The 23,551-nt window shown below is 47.5% G+C and overlaps 1 protein-coding gene across 3 annotated transcripts in view; it reads left to right on the plus strand.

Moving 5' to 3' along the window:
* LOC137384067 (N-myc proto-oncogene protein-like) overlaps positions 1-23,551 on the plus strand; it is a 37,935-nt gene that overhangs the window by 9,822 nt on the left and 4,562 nt on the right. The gene's annotated exons all lie outside the window — the stretch shown is intronic.

Raw genomic sequence — 23,551 nt, forward strand, 5'->3', positions numbered from 1 at the left:
GTCCACAGCATCACAGATGCCAGTCTTCAGCCAATCTGATTCACTCCACGTGATATCAAGAAACAGCTGAAGGCACTGGATACTGCAAAGGCTATGGCCCTGACAACAATCTGGCAATAGTACTAAGGACTTGTGCTCCGGATCTAGTTGCATCCCTAGCCAAGCTATTCCAGTACAGCTACAACATTGGTATCTATCCAGTAATGTTGAAAATTGCCCAGGTATGTCCTTTGCACAAAAAGCAGGACAAATCCAACCTGGCCAATTAGCTCAGTCTACTTCCGATCATCAGATGGAAGGGGTCACCAACAGTGCTATCAATCGTCACTTGCTCAGCACTAACCTGCTCGGTGACTCTCAGTTTGGGTTCCGCCAGGGCCACTCAGCTCCTGACCTCATTACAGCCTTGGTTCAAACATGGACAAAAGAGCTGAACTCCAGAGGTGAGGAGAGAGTGACTGCCCTTGACATCTAGGCAGCATTTGACTGAGGTATGGCATCTGTTATGACCAGATGAGGAAGGGGTCTCAGGCTCCCCTTTTGCCCCTTCTCTGGTTTGACCGCAACAGGGTTTATCCTTTTAACACAGTGATTTAACTTACCAACTCAGTGAGCACTTGCTCCTGTTACTCTAATACAGGGTTGATCAACATATGGTCCACGGGCCAGGATCCAGCCCGCCAAACGTTTCCATCCAGCCTGCGGATGTGAACTGTTCCTGGGGCCGTTCTTCATCCTCACCACGACTGGAGATTAAAAATGTCCCTTTGTCTTCTTCTTATAGAGCGGCCTTTTGAAAAACATTGCGCTGTCAGTTTCGCAGCTGACAGCTGCTAACATCGGGAACTGCTGTTCCCCAACAGACTCGAGGTTTTCCGGCAGGCTTTGACCTTTTTTTTAAAGCCCGCCGGAAAACTCCAAGTCTGTTGGCGAACGGCTGTTGCCGATGTTAGCAGCTGTCAGCTGTGAAACTGGCAGCGCAATGTTTTTAAAAGGAACTGACCAACCATCTGTTGAGCGTTCCACTCTCTGCAATTATGTGAGAGAGTGGGAGGGAGTGAGGGGGGGGACAGGGACCAAGATGGGAGAGAGAGAGAGAAAGGGGCAGAGAGACAGAGAGAGGGGACAGCGAGAGAGCAAAAGGGGGAGGGGGAGACAGAGAGAGGGGGAAGAGCGGGGGGGGGGGGGGACAGAGAGACGGGGGGGTCAGAGACAGCGGGGAACACTCAGCGGGGAGTGGGGAAGATGGAGCAGGGAACACTGGAGACACGGAGGTGGCGAGAGAGGGGGGAGAGAGAGTCAAAGGGCTGGATTTTAAAGGCTCTCCTATTCCGGGAACGGTGGCGGGGGGTGGGTAATGAAGATCTCAACGGATGAGGCCCGCCACCGAAACCGACACCAGCAGGGCCGTACTGATCTCAGCGGCGGCGAGGCCTCATGGCAGCACTCCCCCCCACACCCCCCCGCCCCCACCGCCGCCATTTGGCGACGGGATCAGCATTAAATTCTGCAAATGGATACTTACCTTTTATTAACATGCTAGCCACAGCTATTCTGAGAGCAGGTTCCGATCTTCATTCCGGCAGTCGGCAATGCTGTGCCTTCGAATCCTCATTCGGAGAAACGAGGGCAACTCCTGTGGGGAGGGGGGTGGAGAGGAACATTTCTCAGTGCAGGAGTGGGAGAGTGGGGTCAAATCCTCGGATTGGTTGGGGGGGGGTGATGAGAAGGGGTTGAGGGTTAAAGTGTCTGAACTTCAGGGAGTAGAAGGTCACTTCATCAAGGCGCGTATATTGGGCGTGAGCGAGCAGTGAATTTAATGTGAGGCTATTTGAGGGGGTAGGAGACAGGATGGCAAAACATTTTCAATCACTTTTAATAATGTGAGATGTAATTTTCCTTTAAAAATTCAAATGGCCATTTAGGGCTCAAAGCCCTTTAAAAATGGCATCGGACACCATTGCCGGGGCAGCTTGTCCGCCCCCTCTCATTGTTGGGGGGGGCGGCTTTGGAATGGCGGCGGCTCCACGACGTGGGTCCTGTGTGTGCGGGCCACAAATCTTTCCGCCCAACGCCTATTTTGGCGTCGGGCTTTTAAAATGCAGCCCAAAGAGTCATTTACTTACAGCACAGAAGGAGGCCATTCTGTCTATTGAGGCCATGCCGGCTCTCCATGGAGCTATGCAGTCAGTCCCACTCGCTGGCTCAATCCCCGTTGCCCTGCGAGTCTATTTCTCTCAGGTGGCCATGCAACTTCCTCTTGATGTCATTGATCATCTCAGCTTCCACCACTCCTGTGGGCAGCGAGTTCCAGGTCATTACCACCCACTGTGTAAAAAAGTGCTTCCTCATATTCCCCCTGCATCTTTTGCACAAAACTTTCAATCTGTGTCCCCTAGTACTAGAGGGGAGGGAGGCCGGGGTGAAGAGAGAACGAGACACACACACACAGTGCGGGGGGGAAGAGAGATCAAGGTCTCTCTTGAAAGATGAACATCCATCCAGAATACTTTGCATCGCTACATCAAGTGTGTGGGCAGAGATTGACTACTTATGCAAGCAAAAACAATGCCAGGTATGTCACTAAATCAGTTTTCAATATAGTGACGAGAAAGTAAATCAATAAATTAGTCTTCTCATTTAAAGCTTCTTCACAACAATGCACATTTGTTGTTGTTTTTATTGGTAAGATAAATTTTCAATGCCTTTATCTTTCAAAATTTGCTCGCCAGCCCCCACCCCTGGGCCGAGCAAAAATTGTAATGCGGCCCTCCGCCCGAAAAGGTTGCACAGCCCTGCTCTAATATTTACTTGCAAAAGAACCAATCAGACAGCTTTTCTTGAGTTTAAACAAGAAAGATGTAAGATAATTAAGCTTATCACTCTAAACCAGTTAAAATGATTAAAATATGTGACGCATCCACACTCATATTCATATGAGAGGCACACAAACACATATATAGATACAGAGGGGAAAAAACAGAGTTGGAAGGTTGGAGTAGAGTCCTTAATAAAAATGGAATTTAAATAAGGAAGTGGCGTCTCAGTGGCCTTAGTTGAAATTGTCTAGAAGTCCTCGCTGGGACACGTGCACTTTTTGGGCTTGCTTCTCTGGTTCCAGAAGGCCAATGAGAGACTTTATCCATCCTCCTTGTTGATGACTGTGAGGATCTGTAGATTTGAGGTTTAGCTGCAGCCGAGGCTTTCCTGGGACTTTGCTGGAGAGGGAGAGAGAGAGATATCTTCCTTCCTTGGAGTTCAGTTATTTTCTGCTTTCTTGAGGCACAGTTCATGAACTCTCATAGTTACACAGGTAGTCATGTCATGCGAGCACCTCTTTGTTTGAAATGGAAGTTTTTGGAATGATCTTTAAAATTCAAGGCTGTTCAGACATCCTTGGTGGGGGTGCAGGGGTGGCCCTTTCAAAGTCAATGGGTGTCAACGGCTTTTGACGATCAACATTGACAAAATCATTCTAGGTAATTGAACCAGGGAGCACCCCCAATGTTCTGGCTAGACTGGGTAATCACCTCTGTCTCCCAGCCAACCTTTGGCTTCTCATATGCAAATTGTGCGTGGACATTTCTAGTTGCTCTGTTCTGCTTTTTAAAAGTTATTTGTAATAATGTCCAGTAAAAGGTTTCAGGTAAACTTCTGTACAACAAAATTAATATTTTCCATTGGGCATGTGGGATTTCCATCACACTTCAAAGAGCCCTAGCAAAACTGGAGTCAATGGGAATTGGGGAAAACCCTCCGTTGGTTGGAGTCATACTGGGCACAAAGGAAGATGGTTTTGGTTGTTGGAGGACAATCACATCAGTCCCAGGACATCACTGCAGGAGTTCCTCAGGGTAGTGTCCTAGGCCCAACCATCTTCAGCTGCTTCATCAATGACCTTCCCTCCATCATAAGGTCAGAAGAGGGGATGTTCGCTAATGACTGCACAATGTTCAGCACCATTCGCCACTCCTAAGCTACTGAAGCAGCTCGTGTCTATTTGCAAAAAGACCAGGACTGCATTCAGGCTTGGGCTGATAAGTAGCAAGTAACATTCCCGCAACATACATGCCAGATAATGACCATCTCAAACAGGAGAGGATCTAACCATCTCCCCTTGATGTTCAGTTGCATTACCATTGCTGAAAGCCCCACTATCAACATCCTGCCGGTCATGATTGACCAGAAACTGAACTGGACCAGCCACGTAAATGCTGTAGCTACAAGAGCAGGTCAGATGTTGGGAATTCTGCGGCGAGTAACTCACCTCCTGTCTCTGCAATGCCTGTCCACCATCCACAAGGCACAAGTCAGGAGCCATCTCCACTTGCCTGGATGGGTGCAGCTCCAACAACACTCAAGAAGCTCGACACCATCCAGGACAAAGCAGCCACTTGATTGGCACCCCATCCACCACCTTCAACATTCACTCCCTCCACCTTCGACGCACAGTGGCAGCAGTGTGTACCATAAACAAGATGCACTGCAACAACTCACCAAGGCTCCTTCGACAGCACCTTCCAAACCCACGAACTCTACCACCTAGAAGGACAAGGGCAGCAGATGTATGGGAACACCACCACCTGCAAGTTCCCCTCCAAGCCACAAACCATCCTGACTCGAAATTAAATCACTGTTCCTTCACTGTCACTGGGTCAAAATCCTGGAACTCCCTTCCTAACAGCACTGTAGGTGTACGTACATCCCATGGACTGCAGCGGTTCAAGAATGCAGCTCACCACCACCTTCTCAAGGGCAATTAGGGATGGGCAATAAATGCTGGCCTAGCCAGTGATGCCCACATCCCCTGAACAAATAAAAAAAATGACTTGGATATTGGAATATAGAGTAAAATTTCAAATTTTGCTGATGATACCAAACTTGGAGGAGTGGCAAACAGTGGCAGATGGAATTTAATACAGACAATTGTGAGGTGATGCATTTTGGCGGAAGGGATAGGGAGAGGCAATATAGACTAAATGGCACAGTTTCAAAAAACGTGCAGGGACATAGGGACCTGGGGTTTCATGTGTATAGATCTTTGAAGGTGGCAGGGCATATTGAGAGAGTAGTTCGAAAAGCATATGAGATCTTGGGCTTCATAAATAGAGTTATTGAGCACAAAAGCAGGGAAGTTATGCTGAACCTTCATAAAGCTGTGGTAAGGCCACAACTGGAATATTGCTTCCAGTTCCAGTCACCACACTTTAGGAAGCATGTGAAGGTCCATCAGAGGGTTCAGAGTAGATTTACCAGAATGATTCCAGGGATGAGGATTTTAGCTACAATGTTAGGTTGGAAAAGCTGGGGTTGTTCTCCTTGGAGCAAAGGAGATTGAGGGGAATTTTGATAGAGGTGTACAAGATTTTGACAAGTTTGTATAAGGTAGACAAAGAAAAGCTGCTCCCATTAGCTGATTGCATAAAGACTAGGAGACACAGTTTTAATGTTTTGTGCAAGAGATGTAGGAGAGATGTGAGGAAATAGTACTGAAGACTTGTGATCCAGAACTAGCCGCGCCCCTAGCCAAGCTGTTCCAGTACAGCTACAACACTGTCATCTACCTGGTAATGTGGAAAATTGCCCAGGTATGTCCTGTATACAAAAAGCAGGACAAATCCAACCTGGCCAATTACCACCCCATCAGTCTACTCTCGATCATTAGTAAAGTGATGGAAGGTGTTGTCGACATTGCTATCAAGCGGCACTTGTTTAGCAGTAACCTACTCAGTGATGCTCAGTTTGGGATTCACCAATTCCTGACCTCATTACAGTCTTACTTCAAACATGGACAAAAGAGCTGAACTCAAGAAGTGAGGTGAGAGTGACTGCCCTTGACATCAAGGCAGCATTTGACCGAGTATGGCATCAAGGAGCTCTAGCAAAACTGGTGCTAATGGGAATCAAGGGGAACACTCTTCACTGGTTGGAGTCATACCTAGCACAAAGGAAGATGGTTGTGGTTGTTGGAGGTCAATCATCTCAGCTCCAGGACATCACTGCAGGAGTTCTTCAGGGTAGTGTCCTAGGCCTAATCATCTTCAGCTGCTTCATCAATGAGCTTCCTTCAATCATAAGGTCAGAAGTGAGGATGTTCACTGATGACTGCACAATGTTCAGCACCATTCGTGACTCCTCAGATAGTGAAGCAGGCCATGTAGAAATGCAGCAAGACCTGGACAATATCCAGGCTCGGGCTGATAAGTGGCAAGTAACATTCATGCCACACGAGTACCGGCAATGACCATCTCCAACAAGAGAGAATCTAACCATCTCCCCTTGACATTCAATGTCATTACAATCGCTGAATCCCCCACTATCAACATCCTAGGGGCTACCATTGACCAGAAACTGAACTGGAGTAGCCATATAAATACCATGGCTACAAGAGCAGGAGAGAGGCTAGGAATCCTGCAGCGAGTAACTCACCTCCTGACTCCCCAAAGCCTGTCCACCATCTACAAGGCTCAAGTCAGGAGTGTGATGGAATACACTCCACTTGCTTGGATGGGTGCAGCTCCAACAACACTCAAGAAGCTTGATACCATCCAGGACAAAGCAGCAGGTTGGATTGGCACCCATCTACAAACATTCACTCCCTCCACCACTGACGGACAGTGGCAGCATCTACAAGATGCACTGCAGCAACACACCAAGGCTCCTTAGACAACACCTTCCAAACCCGCGACCTCTACCACCTAGAAGGACAAGGGCAGCAGATGCATGGGAACACCACTCCAAGCCACACACCATCCTGACTTGGAACTATATCGCCATTCCTCCACTGTCACTAGTTCAAAATCCTGGAACTCCCTTCCTAACAGCACTGTGGATATACCTACCCCAGATGGACTGATGTGGTTCAAGAAGGCAGCATATGTCAGGCTGTGATGACGTTACTGAGCCGTCCTCTTCCTTCAGGTTGCTGATCACAGAGCTCTCTCTCTGTACCTTTTGGAAGAAGACGCGCGAGCACATCTCATCCTGCTCCACAGAGCGGACTCTGGACCTGAAGATGATCTTGGAGGCCTCCGTGGCAAAGAGCGAGGCCTGCTGGAGATCACTCCTTGACCTCTAATTCCATTGACTGCAGCAGGAGCAGATTCTGCATGCTTTTCTGTAGTTGGGACATTTCCCTCTGTCTCTCTCTCTCATTCTCTGAACCCCTTTGAAGATGAAAAACCTCTCGATGTTCACCTTGATCGCTTCCCACCAGTGTGTCAGGGAGTAAAAGAGGGGTTTCACGGTTCTCCAACCGTTGTTATCCCTTTTGAGTTCCTTCATGTACTCTGGGGTCAACAGTTTCAGCTTCCATGTCCCCTGGCCAGCTCTCTGGTCATACTGTAAGTGACAGTCAGCCAGTAAGAGGCAGTGGTCAGAGAAGAACACTGGCTTGACTTTGGTGGATCTGACCGTGAGTGCATGGGACACCAACAGGATGTTAATCCTGGAACAGACGGACCCATCCGGTATTGACCAGGTGTCTCTACATGGCACTCTGTTTGCAGGATTGCTGAAGGCATTGTGCAGCTTGGACTCTTTAACCGTTTCCATCAGGAATCTGGAAGTGCCGTCCAGTTTGACTGTTGGCCCTGCCAGATCGTCCAGCTGCATCAATGATACAGTTGAAGTCACCGCCTAAATGACAGACCTGTACATCGCCAGCAGCAGCGGGAGTTGCTGGAGGACGGTCAGCCGCTCGCTGTATTGAACCGGGTGTACACATTGATTAACTGGAGCGGAGCATTTTTATTAATTATGGCTGCTACAAGGAGGCGACTGCCCATCACCTCCTAAACCTCAGAGAGGGTGAAGTTGCCTCCCCACAGCAGAATACCTAGGCCGGAGGAATGGGAATCATTCCTCCGACCAGATCGATGGCCCGTGGGACCACCATCGCGCCCATTGCCTGTAAGTGCTGAGGTGCGGTATTCCACACTCCTGCAGAAACAGCAGGTCGGCTTTGACCTTGGCGAGGTAGTCCAAGGTCGAAACACATCGGGTAGTAGATGCATGTTAATGGAGGCAATCTTTAAACCCGTTAAAACTGTAAGTCGCTTACCACTCCAAGTGTCATTACAAGTCCCAGTCCATTTCCTGCATACCTAGAGTGTTCACAAACTGTTGCACAGATTTTGGGCTCAGCAAAATCGCCTGGTCACTCAAGGGGGGTTTGTTCTGCTGGGGTGACATCGGGGGTGGGGGTCGGGGTCTTGTAGGCAGCAAGGTTTGGATTGTCCAGTGCAGGTGATGTCTCTCCCCTCTACTCCTTCTCGAGGACGTTGCTGCTCCCGGTTTCCCAGAGCTGGGGTGTGCTGGGCACTTCACTATTCCCGGTTTCCCAGAGCCAGGGTGGATTGGGCATTTCACTACTCCCGGTTTCCCAGAGCTGGGGTGCGCTGGGCATTTCACTACTTTTGGTTTTCCGGAGCTGGGGTGCACTGGGCATTTCACTACTCCTGGTTTTCCGGAGCTGGGGTGCACTGGGCACTTCACTACTCCCGGTTTTCCAGAGCTGGGCTGCGCTGGGCACTTCACTACTCCCGGTTTCCCGGAGCTAGGGTGCACTGGGCATTTCACTACTCCTGGTTTTCCAGAGCTGGGCTGCGCTGGGCACTTCACTACTCCCGGTTTTCCAGAGCTGGGCTGCGCTGGGCACTTCACTACTCCCGGTTTTCCAGAGCTGGGGTGCACTGGGCACTTCACTGCTCCCAGATTTCCGGAGCTGGGGTGCACTGGGCACTTCACTACTCCCGGATTTCCGGAGCTGGGGTGCACTGGGCATTTCACTTCTCCCGGTTTCCCAGAGCTCGGGTGTGCTGGGCACTTCACTATTCCCAGTTTCCCAGAGCTGGGGTGTGCTGGGCACTTCACTATTCCCGGTTTCCCAGAGCCAGGGTGGATTGGGCATTTCACTACTCCCGGTTTCCCAGAGCTGGGGTGCGCTGGGCATTTCACTACTTTTGGTTTTCCGGAGCTGGGGTGCACTGGGCATTTCACTACTCCTGGTTTTCCGGAGCTGGGGTGCACTGGGCACTTCACTACTCCCAGTTTTCCAGAGCTGGGCTGCGCTGGGCACTTCACTACTCCCGGTTTCCCGGAGCTAGGGTGCACTGGGCATTTCACTACTCCTGGTCTTCCAGAGCTGGGCTGCGCTGGGCACTTCACTACTCCCGGTTTTCCAGAGCTGGGCTGCGCTGGGCACTTCACTACTCCCGGTTTCCCGGAGCTAGGGTGCACTGGGCCTTTCACTACTTTTGGTTTTCCGGAGCTGGGGTGTGCTGGGCACTTCACTACTCCCGGTTTTCCAGAGCTGGGGTGCACTGGGCACTTCACTGCTCCCAGATTTCCGGAGCTGGGGTGCACTGGGCACTTCACTACTCCCGGATTTCCGGAGCTGGGGTGCACTGGGCATTTCACTTCTCCCGGTTTCCCAGAGCTCGGGTGTGCTGGGCACTTCACTATTCCCAGTTTCCCAGAGCTGGGGTGTGCTGGGCACTTCACTATTCCCGGTTTCATAGAGCTGGGCTGCACTGGGCACTTCACTATTCACAGTTTTCCGGAGCTGGGGTGCGCTGGGCATTTCACTGCTCCTGGTTTTCCGGAGCTGGGTTGTGCTGGGCGTCTCACTGCTTTCAGTGCTTTGGGATTGGTGTGCGCTGGGTCTTTCGCTGCTTCCAGTGTTTCCGAGCTGGGGGGGCTTTCTCTTTCAGCTGCTTTATGTTCTGCCACTTCATTTGCTGGTGTCGTCTTTCCTGCCCATCCTCATCCGATGAGGAGCAGCCACTGTAGTCTGTCTCAAATGTTAGCCTCCTCTTGCCCTGGTTTGGTTGGGGGCCTGTTCCTTTTGTTGGGCCGCCTTCTTTGTGGTTTTCCTCATGACCACATGCCACTCACCCAGTTGTCCCTCTACTGGCTCCTCCTCCATTGATTCTGTCTGCCTGGGAGGAGGCTGTGGGCACAGGGTTGGTGTTTGGCCGCTTGCTGCAGCTCCCTTTCCTTTTTTTCTTCCTTAGACAGATTTTCCTCACTCGGGGGCTCAGTGGAGCTCGGGTTGCTGGTCTCCTTTGCAGCGCCAGCCATGTCAACTGTTCCTTCCTCCTGCCTCTTCTTGTTTCCCACTGTCTGTGTGTAACTGAGGCAATGTTTCAGCTGGTCTTATAGAGGTGGCCTTCCCCACCTCACTGGTTGCAGCACTTACTCTGCTTGCAGTCCTTTGTCTGATGGCCTTCCTGCTTGCAGTTCTTCCAGACGACTGTGCTGCAGTTGACCGCCACGTGCCCAGATTTGACCCAGGTACAACAAACCCTGGGCTGCCCCACATAGATCAAGCAGCCCCGACTTCCCCCGATAGCGATGCTGGAGGGAGGGTGGAGGATGGCTCTGCTGGTGTCCACCTTCAAGGTCAACTTGACCTGCTGTTTTCTGGTCAAAATGTTGAACAGGTCCTTGACCTCAGTGCTGCTCCCGGCCACCTCGACATACCTGGCGAGGAAAGTGAGCACATCCACGACAGGAACATGGGGGTTGTAGAGGTGGATGATCACCACCTGGTTCCATTGAGATGGCAGTGTAAAGAGCGGCTCCACCGTGAGTATCAACAGCGGCGCCTGGTTTCCTCTTTCCTTGAAGACCTTTTGGAACTTCATGCAGCCCGCCACATTCTTGAACATCACATCAAAGTAGCCACTGCTGGGGAGGTCCTGCAGGTAGAAGATGTCCACAGCATCTAATCCAATGCATTTAAGAAGGACTTGCTTAATGAAGAAGGTCCAGTCCATGGGTGCACGTCCTTCACTATCTTTCACCGCCACCTTAATGGTGTTATGCACCCCTGGCCTGCAGCTCTGATGTTGGTTGCAGCCATTTTCTGCTTGAAGTCTTCCCAGGATAGGCAGCAAGACCCAAACCAGCAGAAAACAACAACCACGGGAAAACTCCAACACCAAAAGGGTGAAAGGCTGAAAACGGTGCTGAAAACCTCCTCCCCAAAACCTAAAAAAACACAACAGCCTCCTGCAGGATCAGAGACACAGAGACACTTACCAGCAGACGCCCATTGGAGAGACTGTCCTCCTCCTCCCATCCTTGGTAGAGCTCACCTCACTGCAGCCCCTCAGATCCTACAGCAGGACCACCTGGTAAGAGTGAGAGACCTTGGGGGGCAGCCTTCCCAGGTCTCCTCTCCATTCCTGTGGTTTGTTATTCAGGTGCCCAACTCACAACTGTTCCTATCATTTGGCCAGGAACTAAGTTAGGAAAAGTCCACCCGTTAACTCTGTTTCTCTCTCCACAGATGCTATGATGTCCTCGGGACTAGAGTGAGGTTTAGTCAAGTTTGTATAAGATATGTGAGACAGAGACTGCAGGCTGCAGAACATAAGGAGTCTTCTTTATTCTCTTTGACTTTCACTTTCCCTTTGCCAGCATGTGTGTGCTACAGCAGCCCCAAGTATCCAGAATGCAGAATGCAATTTCAAAACACGACAACACTACAGATGCTGCCTGACCTGCTGAGTATTTCCAGCATTTTCTATTTTTATTTCAGACGTCCAACATCTGCACTATCTTGCTTTTGTGGAAAATACTCTGATCTATCTTTCTTAGGTCCAAAGTTGATGACCGCAGACTTTCCCATATTGAACTCCATCTGCCACAGATAATAAGGGACCAATTCATTGCTCAGTGACTCCACTGACCTGCTCATTCGTGCGCGCTCCAAACTAACAGAGCGCCTGTAAGCAAAGTAAGCCAAAGTAGCAAATGTGACGGAGGTGGTTCACAACAATGAGATATATGATCAGATAATTTGTTTTAGCGATGTTGGCTGAGGGATAAATATTTGCCAGGATACCAGGGATAACTCCCCTGCTCTTCTTTGAAATAGCATTATACACCCCGCCGGCCTATTGTGTCTTTATCGATTTTTTGAAAGAACTATTCACTTAGTTCCATTCATCAGCTCTGTCCTCAATTGTGCAACTTTCTCCTTTTCAGGCAGTGCATTCCAGATCATAATCACTCGCTGCATTAAAAAAAATTCTCACTTCCCCTGACTTTTTTTTCCCAATCACGAATCAGCACCTTCAGCAAATGTAAAAGTACACAGAAAGAAGCTCCTCTCTCCTGATGAATTCCTGTAATCCTTCCCGCCTCCCTCACCATCTTTGCACCTTCTGAATTTTCCTCTTAATGATAAGGATTGCACGCAGCTGCTACTGCTTGGAACCAGCATTTAAATATGAGAGACAGCACTCTGTACCGAAATATTCTGGCTAACTAACCTTTGCACCAAATGTTGTGTCAAACATTCCTGGCCAGTGGATTTTCTGCACCAAACTATTCCAACTTAATCTTTGTTGAATTTAACTATTCGGTATTCTGGGAACTGAGTGGTGCAGTGTTTTGAGTCGTTTTGTGATGGGTAAATTGTGTATTTTCTTAAGCAAAAGCAGGAAATGCATCAGAAACAGAAAGTCTGAAATAAACGCAGAACTTGCTGGAAATACTCAGCAGGTCTCTCTGGAGAGACAAACAGAGTTAATGTTTCAGGTAGAACTCAAATTGCTCTGAGATGTTGAGTGGAATTTTCCCAGCAGCTTGGAGACAGGTTAGGAGGTGGGGGAGGGGTGAGGGGGCAGGAGCCGGGGAAGTGGCGGAAAACAGGCTTGCTCCCCATTGTGTTCCCGCCTCTGTGCACTTTTATGGGGGGCGGCATTGCAGCACTGACACTTACCCACTCAGCAGAGGTGGGTAGCCAATTAAGGAATGGAGCCCTGCATTGTGCATGGCTGACCAGCTCACAGGAGACGAGGGCACAGTGGGAGGACCCAGTGGTTCCAGATTTACATGAGATCGGTAAATAGGGTAGGCAAAGGCCTGCCATTGCTGTAGTCTCTCTTGGAACCTGCTGCTACTGATAGTGTTGGGGATTAAGAAAATCATTCCAGTCTCTTCCTCCTCACCTCCCTCTCTTTGCGGTGCTCCCGCTCCTGCCTCAGTCGCGGTAGCTGCACTCCCACTGCAGCCACAGTGCAGGCTGCTACCCTCCCTCACATGCTGGCTCCTGATTGGCCCTCCCACCTCCGCAGGCCACCTGCCATCCCTAATTGGACGGCAAGCGCGGAGGTGGCATACTGGTTGGCCACCTCCTGTAAAATTAAGCCAGCGAGCGGGCTACTGAAACACGCGGGGGTCAGGAGCCGGAAATCATCCCAATGTCGGGTTCCCCACACTCACGGCACAATTCAGCCCATTAACTCTGTTCCTCTCTCCACAGATGCTGCCTGAGCTGCTGAGTATTTCCATCATTTTTTGTTTACATTTCACATTTCCAGCATCTGCAGTATTTTGCTTTTTTGTATTTGTACATTGTATTGTGCCTTTCAGTAATTAACATGAAGGATTTGCACTTATACAGCACTTTATCACATTTCTCATATGGAATTATATGAAGAACAGCAAGTGTTGTTATGTAGGCGCAGGTATGATACTCTCTGGTTATGTTACTGGATGAGTAGTCCAGCTCAAATCCCACCATGACCATTTGACAATTTGAATTCCGTTTTAATAAACCTGAAAATAAAAAGCTGGTATTAGTAAAGGTAACCATGAAGCTGTCAGATCATCCATAAACCCAATGGTTCAATAATATCCTCCTCGACCTGACTGCAGTTGACCACACCATCCTCCTCCAAGACCTCTCCACTATCCTCCAACTGGGTGGGACTGCTCTCACCCGGTTGCATTCTTATCTATTTAATGGTAGCCAGAGAATCACTTGCAATAGCTTCTCTTCCCACTCCCACACTGTCACCTCTGGAATTCCCCAAGGATCTATCATTGGCCCACCTCCTATTTCTCATCAACATGTTGCCCCTTGGTGAAATCACCTGAAAACACAATGTTAGTTTTCATATGTATGTTGTTGACACCCAGCTCCACCTCTCTCGACCCCTCCACTGTCTCTAAATTGTCAGTCTGCTTGTCCAACATGCAGTACTGGATGAGCAGAAATTTCTGCCGATTAAATATCGGGAAGACTGTAGCCATTGGGCTGAATTTTACGCCGCCCCAGCAGGTCGGATGGTGGCGTAGGGGCGGTGTAAAATTTAGCGGGAGGCTCCGGGAGGCCTTTCACCCTGCTCCCGGCCAACTTTACGGCGGTTGGGCGGGGGTGGGGTGGGGGGGAAAGGCCCAACCGCCCGAGGCCAATCAAGGCCCTTAAGTGGCCACTTAACAGCCACTTAAGGGCCCTCGCCCGCCTCCACGGGTATTTTGCCTGTGGCAGGTGGGTGTGCTGGGGATGTGAAAGACCGCCCAGGGAGAGCTGCCGGCTTTTCCCCTTTCCGCGTGCCGAGGCGGTGCCATGACAGCCAGGCACAGGGTGCCCGATTGAGGACTGCCCCCGCCTTCCAACCCACCCCCGGGATCCAAGATGCCCCCCCCCCCACAAATGACTACTCTCGCCTCGCTGCAAAGACCGATCACTCCCCTGACGAGGCAAGCCCAACTAGTCCTGGCTCCATGGCATCGGCTGGGCTGCTGGGACTAAGAGCTACCAGCCCGCTGATTGGCCGGCAGCTCACTGAGGCGGGTCCTCCTCCCTCAAGCAGGTGGAAGTCCTGCCACGGGACAATTAAAGCCCGAGGACCAGTAAAATGCGGGTCGGATCCCCGGGCTAGGCGGAAGCGGGCTCGCCACTGACTTTTACGTTGGTGGCGATGTCCCGTCTGCCTACGGTAAAATCCAGCCCATTGTCGTTAGTTCCCGCCACAAACCCCACTCCCTTGCTACTAACTCCATCCCTCTCCCTGGCAACTGCCTGAGGCTGAAACAGATTGTTGGTGTCGTATTTGACCCTGAGCTAAGCTTCTGGCCACACAGTCATGCCATCACTAAGACAGCCTGTTTACAACTCCTTAACATCGATCCCCGTGCTCACTGACCTACACTGACTCCCGGTTAAGCACCACATCCATTTTAAAATTCTCATCCTTGTTTTCAAATCCCTCTATGGCCTCGCCTCCTCCCCATCTCTGTAATCTCCTTCAGCCCCACAACCCTCCAAGATATCCTCGCTTATCAAATTCTGGCCTCTTATATATTGTGATTTTAATCACTTCACCATTGGTGGCTGTGCCTTCAGTTGCCTCAGCTCCAAGCTCCCGAATACCCTCCCTACACCCCTCCACCTCGCTTTCCTCCTTTAGACACTCCTTAAAACCTACCTCTTTTACCCAGCTTTTGGTCATCTGACCAAATATCTCCTTATGTGGCTTGGTGCCAAATTTTGTTTTTTAACACCTCTGTGAAGCACCTTGGTACCGTTTATTATGTTAAGGAAGCTTTTTAAATAAAAGTTGTTCTTGTTAGGGAAGGAAAGCTGCCATTCTTACCCCGTCTGGCGTAGGTGTGACTCCAGTCTCACACCAACGTGGTTTACTCTTAACTGCCCTCTGAAGTGGTCAAGCAAACTGTTGAGTTGTATCAATATCTACAGCGGCTCAAAAAGCAAGCCCATCACCATTTTCTCAGGGCAAGTAGAGATAGGCAGTAGATGCTGGACTTGTCAGCAATGCCCACATCCTGAGAATGAAAAATTAAGAAAATAAAATGTGTCATCCATTTTGCACACAAGATCCCAGTGACTGCACTGAGTTGACTGATGAGATATTCTGTTTGTGGTCGTATTGGAGGAATGTTGGCCAGGATGCCAGGAGAACGCCTTGTTCTTCTTTCAGCAGTGCCTTGGGATTTTTAGCATCTACCCAAACCATCCAAACAGCTTTGAGTAAACAGCCTCAAGCAACCCTGGAAATGCAGACTCCCTTCAGTACTACTCTGAGAGTCAGTCAAGGCTATAAGCTCAAACTCCAGATGTGGTGCTCAGTCCCACAACCTTCTGACTCAAGGGTCGCAGCAAGCTAAGCCAAGTTGACGCTGCATTCCTGCAGCAGAGTGTCTGTGGGGGGTAATGGGGGTCTGTCTGATCATCCACTGTAACCTCAGCGGAAGTCTTGAGTAACAGCAGAAAAGGCTGTTGAAGCCATTCCTACTGAGTTTACACTGGAAGTTACAGCAGAAGATCTGGAAATCCTCCCATGAAATTCTATCCCCTCATGCATAATATTTCATGAATTTAGATACTGGACTCCTTACTGTGTCCATGTGTTTTTGAGTGTGTGCGGGAGTGTGCACATGTGTTTGTATGTGCATGTGCGGGAGTGTGTGTGTGTGTTTGTGAGTTTGTGCAGGAGTGTGCATATGTGTATTTGTGTGTTGTTACAACTGAGGTGGGAGGATTGCACTGTCTTTTCTAATTCCACTTCTCCATAGGTCACAACATCAATTTAAATGTTGACTTGGTTACCAACACAGCCAATCATATACTCTGCTCTTTATCCCAGAATAAAATTCACCAACCAGGTTTCTTTAATAAACCACAAAATTATCAGTTTATTATAAAACAAGACTTAATCAGTAACGAGGCAAAACATTAGAACATTGATTTAAAAAAATTAAAATTGCCTTTTTTGAAAGTTCCCCAATTACACTCACACACACACACTGGAGAGAATACAGAGATTCTCTCTGCAGAGGTCTGTTACAAAAAAAAACTACTTTGGCCAAATACTTGCTAATTCTTGATGAAAATAAGATATGGAAGGAAGTCAGTTGTCCCTGTTTTGGTCTGGCATCCAGGTATATGGAGACGGGTCACTGGGATCGTTTCAGAGGAAGTCCGTGCTGGAGATGTCAAGAATTATTCTAGTAGGCTTTCTAGAAGAAATGTGGTATTATGGTTTTTCCGCTAGCACGCACTTGAAGCGCAGGAGAATTTTTTCAACTCCTCAGGAGCTATATGACACTAGGGACTTTTTTTTTCCACACTGGATCCTGGCAGGATTTCTTCAGAAAGGTAGAGAAGGAGGTGAGTCAGGTGGCTTCTTTACTCTTTGGCAAAAATACACCAACTGTCTTCAAACAGTTCATACCACAACTAAAACCGAAAACCAATGTTTAAACCTCAAACAGAGAGTCAACCCCCTGACCTCCATAAACCATGGCATGTGGCTTCCCTGTAACCATTTTGTTTCCATGTCACCAAGGGTTCTGCTGTTTTCTGAGCCCAAATCACAGGTGGCCTCCAGCACAGGTGGCTTTCAAACAACGTCTTGTCCTGTCGGTGAATTTGGTAAAAAAAAAACCCATGGAATCTTTTCAGTTTTAACACAAGTCCTCAAAAAATATATAATGGAAGCACTTTCGTAACAGTATGCATGTGCAGGCATACATATGTTTGTGTGTGCAGGAGTGTGCTCATGTGTGTTTGTGTGCACTTGTGTGTGTATGTGCACATGTGTGTTTGTGTGTGGGGCTGGGCATATGAATGTTGGTGTGCTGGTGTGTGTGCATGTGTGGGAGTGTATATGAGTGTATGTGCATGTGTGCAGAAATGTGTGAGTGTACCTGTGTCTGTGTGTGTATGCGGGACTCTGCACATGAGTATTTATGTTTGTGTTTGTGTGTGTGCAGGAGTATGCATATGTGTTTGTGTGTGTGTTTCTGCGTGTATGGGGAAGTGTGCACATGCGTGATTGTGTGTGCATGAACGTGCATGTGTGCTTGTGCATGTGTTTGAATGTGTGCACACATGTTTATTTATGTGCGTGTTTGAGTGTGTATGCAGGAGTTTGCACATATGTGTTTGTGTGTGTGCGTGTGTGTATGGGAGTGTGTGTGTGCACGTGTTTGTGTGTTGTGGGATTGTGCACATGTTTTTTGTGAGTGTGTGCATGTGTGGAATGTGTGCACACGTGTTTATTTGTGCTCGTGTGTGTGTGGGAGTATGTGTGCATGTGAAGCAGTGTGCAGGATTGTGTATGTGTGTGCATGCATGACTGTGTGTTTGCATGTTTGTGCATAACTGTCTCTACACACGTGTTTGTGTGTGCATGAGTGTGTTTGTATATGTCTGGCCATATGTGTTTGTTCATGCATGTGTATGAGCCTGTGTCGTGCAGAAAGAGAGATAGGGAACATTAAAAATAAATGGATAGATCAAGCCATTTCAGCCCTGATGTGTTGGTACTCAGGTAACCAGCACAGCAGAACAGATCTGATTTCAAATTCAAAGTGTTTCACCTCAATAACAACCGAAATGGGAAGCTGAGAGTTCACTAATGATACTGCACTTTAGAATGAATTCTCCTGTAACAAAAGCATGCATTCAGGCTGTGCTGTGTGAAGAGCTCTTCAATTTATCACTCTGGCATAAATCAGTTCTAAAATGCAGGTGGCCTCTAAATGTTTATTTGCCTTTGGCAAGCTTTCACTTAAGCAACATGTTAAAGATGATAAGGTCAGCCCCACCTGCTTTCCTGGCTAAGGCTGAGACTTTGTGTGGAATGTACAAACCTTTATCATTGCACCCTGCTGTGTGACTGTTAACATGTCTCCCAAAGCTCCCTGTGTGAGGAGTAAACACTGCAGAATAATCACTAGTGGATAAGTGGGAAGATATTGCCAGTAAGCAGAGAGCTGCTGGATAAAGAAAAGAAAGAGTAGCATTTCAAAAGTTGTTTTCATGACCTCAGGTCCTCCCAAAGAGCTTTATAGCTAATAAAAGATATTTGAATTGTAGCCACTGTAGTAATATAGGAATTTTCCATGTGTAAACTTCTCCCCCTGCTGGTTATGATCATGAACTGCAGATTATTAAATACTGTGCCATTTATTAACTCCAGTGCTGATTGCACTCTGCCAGCTATCTTTAGCATAACCTTTATGCCGACTCTTCTTTTTGAATGCTTCACTGAGCAAACACTAACGTAATCACCAGAGAAAGTATTTCAGCTGAAAGGTCATGGAGGTCACAAGGCGAGGGTTTAGTGTTCATATTGACATGGCAGGATGGGGCGTCATGGCTTTGTGTCGTCATTCTCTGTGTGTCCACAGTTTCCAGCAGTCCCTCACAGGTGGGGAGGGGAGATCCAATGCTGACTCACTCTGCTGGTTCATACGCAAGTTGGGGTGGAAATTAAACAATGAGAACAAAGACTCAGGAGAGACTAGGCACAAGGAGAAAGCAAAAAGTGGATTTTGCAAAAAGGGACAGAAAACGCCTGAAACCTTTTCAGGTACAGTACTGTTTCGGTGTCCAAATTTCACTCCTTACTTCAGTCAGTCTTCCCTTTGGTCAAACCTCATCTCCTTCACTCCTGTTCTTGAACCAAACAATTGAGGACAACTTGAAACAAGACAGGATACTGCAAAAAGTGGAGACTTAAGCCCAGTCTGTTGAAGACAGTGTCGTCAGGCTTCCATCTTAATCATGTCAATGAAAAGTCAACATCTTTTTGGATGAAGAATGGCTGCAACATGAAGCAAGGCCGGTATATCTAGGATTATCTCTAGATCACACACTTACCAATGAAGAATATCCCACCAAGGTAACTCGGAAGATCAAAACCAGATCTTGTTCAGAGGGGGACAGGTTAGAGTGAGCAAGGGGAGCGGAGAACTTGAGACAGCCAACGTCACGCCGACAGTTCTCAATGAAAAGATCAAGAGTGGGTTACAGGCCAGAGAGAGGGGTCCTGGTGATCTTGTGAATAATCTTAAATAAAAGCAAAATATTGCAGATGCTGGAAATCTGAAATAAAAACAGAAAGTGCTGGAAAAGCTCAGCAGGTCAGGCAGCATCTGTGGAGAGAGAAAAAGGTTAATGTTTCAGGTCAGTGACCTTTCATCAGAACTGGCAAAGATTAGAAAAGAATTAGGTTTTAATCAAGTGAAGGGGGTGGGCGGGGGGAAAAGAACAAAGGGGAAGTGTGTGATAGGACATAGGGTAAGAGAGATAAATAACAAAGCTGTCCTGGGACAAAGGCAAAGAGTGTGTTAATGCTTGTGGTGAAAGACAAAGCATTAGTCCAGAGAAAGTGTTAATAGTGGAATGATGAGCAGCTCTGTCTGCATGAAAAACAGACACATGGTTAAAATAAAATGAAATGAAATAAAATAAAAAAATTTATAAAGGCCAGTCATGCTCTGAAGTTATTGAACTCAATATTCAGTCTGCAAGGCTGTAGAGTGCCTCATCAAAAGATCAGGTGCTGCTCCTCAAGCTTGCGTTGATGTTCACTGGAACACTGGAGCAGGTCAAAGACAGAAATGTTGGCATGAGAGCAAGGGGGAGTGTTGAAATGGCAAGCAAGTGGAAGCTCGGGGTCATGATTTCCGATTGAGCGGAGGTGTTCCACAAAGTGGTCACCCAATCTTATTTGTTATTGTAAATAAACTTGCAGGCTTATCTTGGAAAAATTATGCTGAAATATTGCAGCGCACATCACCAGCTTTCTGCTACTCAGTTAGAGAATCTTGTACTCCTGGATGGTTAAATACTTCGCACACGTTACTCATATGTGTAAGTATAGACATAGTTAAATTAAATATAAGCTGCACCTTTTTAAGGAGAGTGAAGTCAGTGAATGGACATTAAAAAGAATGCAGAAATGTGAAATAAAAGAAACAATATCTGAATAGAGGCAAATCAGTGTCATGTTTTAGATGGAAATTTTACATCAGGTTCTGGAATAATAAACCTATAAGTTGCTGTATTTTCTGCTTCACTTCCAACATTAATTTCCTTACCGTTGTATCTGTAATCCATTACATATCACTCCCACGTGTCACAGTCTTGTGGTTTTTTTTCTCTCCTTGGGAAAATTGCGGTGCACCTTTAGGAGTATAAAGAGATCAGTGCATCTTTAAGAAGTTTTGGAAACTCAGTGAGCCAAAATGCATTCTGGTTGCCAGGCAACAGCCATACAGAGAGAGAGAACAGAGATTCAATGTTGCAATTTTGACTTGTAAAATTTGGCTGAACAGCAGTCAGTTGAGACAGACTGTTCCAGCAAGTGAAGGAAGGAGAGCTCTCTGAGACAATTTAAACTGAAGGAAGAGAAGCTGATTTATTTCTCTCTCAAACTTGTTCAATTTGGCTGCTGTTTTCCGATTTGGAAAAGTTTAAAGAAATATGATGTGACCTGTGGAGCGACTTGTAAGGGCTTGAAGCCCTTTAAAAATGGCGCCGGCGCTCGCGCGGTGGCGCCGGACGCCATTGCTGGGGATGGAGTGCCCACCCCTCTATGTCATCTGGGGCGGGGATTCCGCCCCCTCCATGTAAATAAGCCATGCTAAATATCGTGGTGGCTCAGTGGTGCACCTATTGTGCGTGCGCCATGCCGTTTTTGAAGGTGGCAAGCTTTAAAAATTCAGCCCGATGTTTCTACCAGGGGACATAAATATAAAATAGTCACTGATAACTCCAACAAGGAATTCATGAGAACAGTATAGAAGGATACACTGACAGGGTTTAACTGAAGTAGGATTGGAGGAGGCTTATGTGGAGCAGAAACAGTACGTGTTGAATGACTTGTTTCCATGCTGTAAATTCAGTCGAATATCTGTTTAATTTTTAACACCATGATAACCATACAACTGCTACTCTCTTAATATCATACTGAAACTAAACAAATGCACTTCATCCTGGGAATTCTGGTTAACAGGTTCCTCTTAGGGTGAGACTGCAGGTAACACCCTCAGTTCCAGTGCCCTGGATTGATAAGGCCCACAGAATCAGATACAAATGAACTAAAGTGAGTTCAATTTTAGTTTTATTATTAATACACAGGATTAGAGGTGTCAACTCTGGTTTGACCTATTCCTGGAGATTTGATGATGTGACATTTGATCACTGGACATTTACCCACTGTTTGCATGTATCTGAGTTGAGTGTCTCAGTATCACCAAGCTCCAAATAAAATAATTAGCTTTTGGAGCATGAGAAAATTTAATGACCTCAGAAGGGTAACGAAGGTAAGTCAGACAGGAGAATCGATGGGAAAGGGCACAATTGAAAGTGAGGTGACAACAGAAGGTTGATAAAAGCTGGGAAATGGTCATTCTAGGTAGAGTCCACTTTATGGTATTTAAAGCAGTATGGACTTAGAGATGACCTGATAGAGGTCTATAAAATAATTAAAGGGTCAGGTAGTATCCCTGTTGAGTATCTGTTGATAATTCGAGTTTTAACAGTTTGGGGAGGACCAGGGGACATGAGTTTAAACTATGTAAGAGTAGGAATAGGCTGTATATTAAGTGATTCTTCTTTTCCCAGAGAGCAGTGAGTCTCTGGGCTGTGTTGCCAATTGATTGGTGGGTGCTGATTTTCCCTTGTAGAGGAAGCTGGATCAGTTCCTGACTGGGACAGAGATCGCATCAGAGAGAAGCTAAGTGGCTTTATAGACAACACTCAGTCTATGTGATCTCCTGAACCAGTTTCAATCACCTGAGGGAGTCAGAGAGGAATTTTACAGAGCATGTTTTCCCTTATGAGCCCTATGTTTTTCCTCTGTTTCGTCCCTCCCAGGAGATGATATGGTTGAGGAGCAGTGGGCTGAGGAGTGATATTTTGAACTGTTGGGGAGAAGGTCAAGGTGGGAACACGTGTTTAGCCATGATGGTGTAGGGCAGGCTTGATGGACCAGCTCACCTTTACCTGTCCAATAATTTCATATGTTCAAATGTGCTTTCTCAAAGTATGGCCCTTCCCTCAAGCCCAGCCATTATTTCCACAAGGGAATATGCCACTGTGTGAATGTGCGCAGATAAACAAGTTCTTCTGAGTTTCACATCATAGGAGGTGTCTTGCAGGATGTGGCTAGCCATGATGGTGACCTCACAGGCACCCAGCAATTAGCTACCAGAACCATAACCACTGCCATTTCCTCACCACCTTCCTCAGGGTTTCTTCCTTGCACAAGCACCAGCACAGAGACACTTACTCAGGAGAATGTAGCTAGTGAGTCAGAATCAAATTGTCTTCCCTAGCAAGCTGCTTGGGGATGCCCAGCAGGGGTCAGCAGCTTTCCTGTCTGATGTAAATTAGGCTTACGGCCCAGTATTGGGTGGGCTTCCGGCCTACCAATTCTGTTGCTGAATGTGTTTAATTTGCAGTGGCAGGCTGACACAAACCCCTGTTGTAGGCATGTGTCTCAGAAAACACATTAACCAATTAAAAAGGTGAGCTGTTCATTAAGGACAACTTTTTATTTGAATTGGTAAGCCAAAACAGTCAAGCCTTCAATTATTGGCTTATTCAGCATTAAGTTTTATTGTAAAACTTCAAGGCATGTCACTTATCTCATGCCTGTGGCTGACTGCCCCACTACATATTCAAGGTTTCCTCTGAGAAAAGCACATGGTCATCATTAAGCAAAGCAACACAAGTACAAAGGTTGTGTCAGATATATGCTGCTGTATTTGTGTCCGCTTTGTAACAAGCAGATAATAATGTTGTAAAAGAAGCACAGTGACCCTGTTTACACAGTCATGAGACAGCAGCAAATTTGCCATAAATTAACTTGTTTGCAGTTGTGGTCATTTGATGGCCAGTTTGCTGAATTTTGCAGTGTGATGACTGAGGGCTGTATGTTTTATTGAGCACCTTGACAAGAGCTCATGGCTGTGCCACCACCATTAGCAA

This window comes from Heterodontus francisci, chromosome 25 (genome assembly GCF_036365525.1).
Source record: "Heterodontus francisci isolate sHetFra1 chromosome 25, sHetFra1.hap1, whole genome shotgun sequence".
NCBI classification, from domain to species: Eukaryota; Metazoa; Chordata; class Chondrichthyes; order Heterodontiformes; family Heterodontidae; genus Heterodontus; species Heterodontus francisci.